Below are 7,214 nucleotides of genomic sequence, written 5' to 3' on the forward strand. Positions count from 1 at the left end.
CGAGTACTCGCGGGTACGTTCCGAGTACTTCCGAGCAGATCAGCACCGCAATAGTAGCAGCGCCTCTACGGTATCCACACGTACAAGGATGGAATCGCCGTGCGCCGGTGTGCTAGCACCGCGCGCCCGGCTAGGGTTTCGAAGGGAGTTCGGGAATAGGAGGCGGCCAGGGTTTCTGAAAAACTCAATGCGCCTTGGCCCCTGCCTATTCTTATATAGAGCACGCTAATGGGCATTTAATCAACATTAAAGCCCATTATGACTCTAAACCCTAATGGTCCTTTAATCAACATTAAAGCCCATTAGCAGATCCAATCCGCAAACTCGATCGCCTCTAGGGCATATTACCAATACTCACCTCCCCAATGGGTGAAGAACTCCGGTACGTTGTGCAGCTGCATTTCCGAGCAACTAACAACATGGCGGAGTATGAAGGCCTCATCGCTGGCCTCCGAGCCACGGTGGGCCTCGGGATTCGTCTCCTGCTGGTCAAGGGAGACTCCCAGCTGGTGGTCAACCAAGTGTCCAAGGAATACCAGTGCGCGGATCCTCAAATGGCGGTGTATGTGGCGGATGTCAGGAGGATGGAGAGGCACTTCGACGGCCTGGAGCTGCGGTACATATCTCGCCGCGACAATGCTCTGGCCGATGACCTTTGTCGCCTGGCCTCTTCCCGTGCGCACGTCCCTGCCGGAGTCTTTGAAGAAAGGCTCACACGGCCTTCCGTCCTGCTTGCCGACCAGGATGAAGGGGAACCCTCGAGCCTAGTTGAGGGGACCCAGACGGTGCCCTCAGTGGGGAGCCCCGTCAGGGTGCCGCCGCCCGATGAGTGTGCTGCGCTTGCTGACGGTTCTCAAGATGCCTCATGGATGGATGAGATCCGAGGGTACTTGAAGGTAAAGTTCCTTCCCGGGGATGATGCCTCTGCCGAGAGGATTGCACGGCAGTCCAAACGCTATGCCATAGTAGATGGGGATCTCTATCGGCGCGGCACAGACGGTGTCCTCCTGAAATGCATCACCCGGGCAGAAGGCGGTGAGCTTCTCACTGAGATCCACGAGGGCGAGTGCTGTGGCCATGCATCGTTCCGCACGCTGGTCGGGAAGGCCTTCCGGCAAGGTTTCTACTGGCCTACAACCCTCCAGGATGCTTCCGAGTTGGTTCAGGGCTGCAGGGTGTGCCAGTTCCACGCAAAGCAGATTCACCAGCCATCTCAGGCTCTTCACACCATCCCCCTATCATGGCCCTTCGCGGTCTGGGGGCTGGACATTCTAGGTCCATTCCCCCGAGCAATCGGGGGCTATGAGTACCTCTATGTCACCATCGACAAGTTCACCAAGTGGCCGGAGGCGGTTCCAGTCATCAAGATCACGAAGAACACGGCGCTTCAATTCATCTGCGGTATCACAAGTCGCTTCGGTGTCCCGAACAGGATCATCACCGACAATGACACTCAGTTCACAAGTGCCCTGTTCGGGGACTACTGCGAGGACCTCGACATCAAGCTCTGCTTCGCCTCTGTCGCTCATCCCCGGAGCAATGAGCAGGTCGAGCGTGCCAATGCTGAGATACTGAAGGGGCTCAAAACCCGGACCTACAACGTGCTCGCAAAGCACGGGAAAGGGTGGATCGGACCACGCCATGTCGCGCCACAGGGGAGACTCCTTTCTTCCTTGTATACGGCGCTGAGGCGGTCCTCCCCTCCGAGCTCATTCTTGGCTCCCCTCGGGTGCATAACTATTCCGAAGGCGAACAGGAACAGCGAAGGCGCGACGACGTCGACTACTTGGAGGAGCGCCGACGACGTGCTACCGTCCGAGCAGCCAAATACCAGCAGAGCCTGCAGCGCTATCATCAGCGACACATTCGGGCCCGGTCCCTCGAGGTTGAGGATCTAGTTCTCCGACGCGTCCAATCGCGCGAAGGAAGGAATAAACTGTCCCCCATGTGGGAAGGCCCCTTTACCGTGATCGGCGTCCCGCGACAAGGCTCTTTTCGGCTGGCTGCGGAGGATGGGCAGCCGCTCCCAAATGCGTGGAACATCGAGCATCTGCACAAGTTCTATCCTTAGGTTAGCATGTTTGTGCTCGGGCCAACCAGGCCGGGGGTCCCCCCCGCCCAAGTTGGCCGGGGGCTACCACCAACCATGTAAGTCTCCCAGCCTTGTACAAAATTGTCAATATATATTATCATTCTCCAGTTCTTATTTCAAATTTTATTTTCTCTCTGAAATCCATATGTTTAATCTGTCTGGTGAGATGCTCGATTGTGCGAGAAAAACATGCTCTCTTATTTTTCCCGTTGATAAAAGAATCCCAATCGGTATGCGCGCAGGCAGTTGCCGTTGACCTAAGTCTGTCGTGGTAGGCTGTGGGGTCCGGTGTCATGGCAGTACCCCGAGCATCACCGAGCCTCTGGGGTTCTCGGGTAATCCTACCGCTTGAGCAAAGAGTGGTCGGGAGCCTAGACCCCAGGGGCGGGCTGTCGGTGCTCGGTCTGGTCAGTCTTTCCCGGGCACCACCGAACCATAGGACCTCTGGGTTATGCCTCTGTCTGTATACTTCGCCGGTCCGGGTATTCGAGAGGTCTCGGGTAAAAAATAAGAGTAGTCTATAATGAGTACCGCACTAACAGAGTGCACCAAACAAAGAATCTTATCCTATTTTCTTAAAGCTACAGATCAACAACCGAGAATAAAAGTAGCTCGACCGCAAGGGCCTCAGCGTCCAGACCGCTGCTCAAGCCTAGAGGGTCCTCGGGTAGTCCTACCGCTCGAGCATGAGTGGTCAGGACCGCCTGGCCCCGGGCTCCCTCTCATGCTTTCCAGTGCTCGGGCGCTCTATCCGAAGGAACCAAGTTCTCGGGCACCCCGAGCTCGGAGCGCATACCTCTCCTGGATCGGTCGGCCGAAAGGCTGACAGCTGTCCGGTGAGTGGCTAAAGTCATACGAATTTACATTCTTACATACTCAGCAATCTATTATTCCCGAGTTATCCTCGGGACCCTCGCATTCTAATCTATTCGGCGAGATGGTCTCCTCGCGCACAAAACCCTGCCCATGTGCTCGCTTTTTCCGGAACGACAGAACAGACAGTAGAAAGGTGTACCGTACGAGCGGTGATGTCTGACCGAAGTCCTTCATGGTGGTCGTGGTGTTCGGCCCGCTTGGTAGTACCCCGAGCACTACCAAGCCTCTGGGGTTCTCGGGTAATCCTACCGCTCGAGCAAAGAGTGGTCGGGAGCCTAGACCCTGGGGGCGGGCTGTCGATGCTCGGTCCCGTCCGTCCTAGCCCAGGCACCACCAAGCCATGGGGACTCTTGGTCGCATCTCTGCCCGCACGTGTCTCTGGTCTGCGTGTTTGAGTGGTCGCAAAATGGAAAAGTGTTCACTGGTCGTGGCGTGCTCCGTGCTGGATTGACCTATCTCCTAAGCAAGGAAGTTCGTGCCTTTGTCTCTTGACTTAGCCGCTACGGACTCGCGAGGGCTCGGGGGCTGAGCGCGCGGATTGGCCTCACTGCTCGGACGATGAGTGGTCGGGGCTACTTCGTTCTCGGGGGCGGAAAGGTCAGGCTCGGTCCGACTAAGTACTCCTCAGGACATCAGATGAAAAGAGAAAAGACTTCATCAAGCATCAAGACAACACTGGAGTTACGATCCCAAAGAAAGGCTTCCATTATATTCAAAAAAGGAGAGCTATTCAGAGGGATCACTCCCATATTTACAACAAGTCAAAAGAAACCAAAAACAAAATCCTAATCTAGGTCGGCGGGCTCTGAGGGCGGCGAAGAGTCTTCGCTGCTGCTGCCACTACTCGGCACCGCGGTGTCTCCCGCGTGAAGCACGCCGCCACCTCAGCGGCGACGCCCAGGACAGCCTCCCGGGCGGCCCCTTCCTCGGCCTCGGCCACCCCTTGCCAGACTGGCTCCAACGAGAAGTTGGGGTCCCGGCTCCGGTAGCAGGCCAGGACGTGTTCGGCCACTGCTTGGGCTAGACCGCGTCCTTCCCGGGAGGCCAACTCCTGCACCGCCCGAGGAAGAGCCTTCAGTCGCCGGCTGATCTCCTCGAAGCCGAGGGCGATGTGGCCGATGGTGTCTTGGTCCATCCCCTTCTCGCCCACGTTGACTCGCCCGAGCCCGACCACCCTCACAGACCTCCGTGCTTGCCGAAGGATGTCTCGCATCATCATCTTGACGTTGGCCTGCTCGGCGGAAACGGTCTTGAGCCCGTCCTTCGTGATCTGCAGCCGCTCCTCAAGGGTTATCTCCTCGGCCGCGCTGGTCGGGACGGCGCTGGTCGCCGGGGCTTCAGCTTGCCCCCGCTTCACCTGCTCGGCGAGGGCAGTAAGGGCTTGCTCCCGGGCGGTCAGCTCGGGCTCCCACTTGGCGGCCTGCTCCTCCCGAGCAGTTAGGGCCGCCGACGCCGCGGCAGCCTCCCCCTCGCGTAGGGTAAGCTGCTCCTCCTGGGCGTCCTGAGCCGTCGCCGTGATCTCGATGTCAGTCTCGCGGACCGCCACCTCCTCCTCCCGACGGCGGACTTCGGCGCGGCTCCGCTCGAGTTTGTCGTTCCGGCAGGCTAAGTCTGCCCGGGAGGCCTCCATAGCCTCCTCATGCGGCACGATGGCCTCCTCCCGAGCACGCACCAGCCGCTCCTTGGCGAGCAGCTCCACGGCCCACCGCCGCGATATCTCCCCCAAGCGGGTGGCTTCTTCCTGCGCAGTGACGGCCTCTTCGCGTATCTCCTCCAGCGCCTCTCGCTCCTCGGCCACCGCGCGCTTCTCCCTCTCATGGTTCGCGCGGGCCGAGGTGATGCGGGCCTCCAAGAGCCGGTCGACCTCCGCCAAACGCCCCCTCTCCTCGGCGAGGGCGACGCGATCTGCCTCGAGCTGCGCCCGCTCCCCCGCCACGGCCGCCTCCAGCCACTCGATCACCTCCCGGGCACTTCCTAGCACGTTCGGGAGGGGTTTTGCAGCCTGGCTAGATGACGGCCGGGCGCTGGGTCCCCTGCGAGCCCTCTCTATAGAGACGCTCGGGGGCCTGATTGCTGCCACGTCGGCACCGTCCTCGCTGAGGCCATTCGCCCTGCCCTCGAAGTACTCAGGGCGGGCTCGGTCAGCGCCGGCTGCTCGGGCGCGGCCGTTGCCCCCGCCTCGGGGCAAGGCGGCGCCTGCGGCTCCGGCTCGGCCAGCGCGCTCGGCTCAGGGGCAGGAGCCGGCCTCGGTGCCTCCGGTCGCCTTTGGTATCTGGTGGCGTCCTTGGGCGGCCTAAAAGCAAACGAAGGTTAGTCCCCTAACTCGCTCTGGGCCAATCGGATGCCTATGAATCAGCCACGTGGCATCGGTGCTGGGTTCAGCCTCGATGAAGATGAGGGCCCCATTCGCAGTCTCTGGGCCTTCGCCTACCAATGGGCCCGGGGGCTGCTGTCGGTGACACAGGAACCAGAGATCCCCGAGTCCCAAGGCCAAATCAGCAGGTTGCCACGTGGCGACCTCCCGCGAGGATGATCTCCTCGAAGCGCGAGAAGACTAAGTCACGGGAGAGGGTGCTCGGGGCCATGAACAGTGGTTCCCGGGTACCCGAGTTCCCCGATGACCCGAGAAGACCAAGTGCCGGGAAGAGAGTGCTCGGGGTTGCGACCAGTGACCCCCGAGCACTCAAGTCCCCCGACGACCAGAAGAGCCGAGTACCGGGAAGGGGGTGCTCGGGGTCGCGAGCAGCGGCCCCCGAGCACCCGAGTACCCCGAAGACCCAAAGGAAATCAGTTCCGGGAGAGAGTACTCGGGGTCACGAGCAGTGGCCCCCGAGCACTCGGTTCCCCGAGGACCCGATCAGTCAGATTTCGGGAGAGAGTGCTCGGGGTCATGAATAGTGGCTCCCGAGCACTCGGTTCCCCGAGGACCAAGAGAGGGTATATCTGGGAGAGAGTACTCGGGCTGTGAACAGCGATCCCCGAGCACTTGGTTCCCCGGCGGCCTAAGAAATCCTTGCTAGTGGCCCCCACAGGGGTCTAGCGGTGAGGTGTCAACCAGTGAAAGGCCCGGTGCCACATTTAAGAGGGCGCGTGGCCTTTCACTTCCAACTACTCGTGCCACGCTCGGTGTCAGCCCCTGTCACGTTCTGGCAGGGGGCGTGGAGACATTTAATGCACGGGTCCCATCTCGCGACATCCGGCGCGCCTCGGGATAGCATCGCGAAGCCCGAAGCGCCCCGCCTGCCGCCCTGCTGCGTCAGGTGTACAAGACAGAACAGGCATGCCGGGCCGCTCGGTGGCTGCCCGGTGGGCCCTCTCTGCGGCGCCCGTTGCGGAACGACATCATGACGACTGAGACCAGACGGGGGCGCATTTTCAACCCTCCCCGTCACCTCGCGCAGCAGCCCATGATGGTTGCTTTTCCATTTATGACACCTTGGAACTCGTGCCCTCCCTTTCGGGGCACGCTACCGCCGGCGAGTATTTAAGAGGAGCCGGTGGACACGGAAAGTCTCTCTCGATCTCGGATGAAGATCCAAGATAGAGGTTCAGTACAAGCACAGAAGCTGAGACTACCGAAGAACAAAGAGCCCGAAGATCTAGGATAGACAAACATTCTTGTAACCAGCAACATCCCTGAGAGACATTCTCAGTGTATTTATAGCATCCACACAGGAGTAGGGTATTACGCTCAGTGCGGCCCGAACCTGTCTAAAAACCTCATGAGCATTTACTGCATTCTGCATCCGATCATTCCATTCCACCTGCCATCGCATTTACACCCATTTATTTCTCCCGCGAAACAGATTCAGAATCACCCCCCGCCCGAATCTCAAAGGGGGTCCCTCCGGATCCCTGCTCGAGGAGTTCACCCTCAGACAGCTGGCGCACCAGGTAGGGGGTTGCATCCCTGAATTTGTTTTTTCCCTGCAGAAAAAATGGCAGGTGGCCATCGTCTCCGACGCACCGGCTCCGGTTCCAGTGAGAAAATGGAGCTCCTCGCACAAGAGGCCCCAGCCGCTGCTGCTCCTCAGCAGCAGCCACGATCCGCCCGCACGGCGCTCTCCTTTCACGGAGACCATGGCACTGGACCCTAAATTATTTATAGTTAACCCACATAATAGTTTGTCTATTATATATATATATATATATATATATATATATGAGATATGAAATCGTATTACAGATTGTAGCTATCTGTACCGCTATACGTCAGGCCTGCTTAGACCCAGCCCTGCATCCCCCA

The sequence above is a fragment of the Phragmites australis genome, chromosome 12 (assembly GCF_958298935.1).
Source record: "Phragmites australis chromosome 12, lpPhrAust1.1, whole genome shotgun sequence".
Classification (NCBI taxonomy): Eukaryota; Viridiplantae; Streptophyta; class Magnoliopsida; order Poales; family Poaceae; genus Phragmites; species Phragmites australis.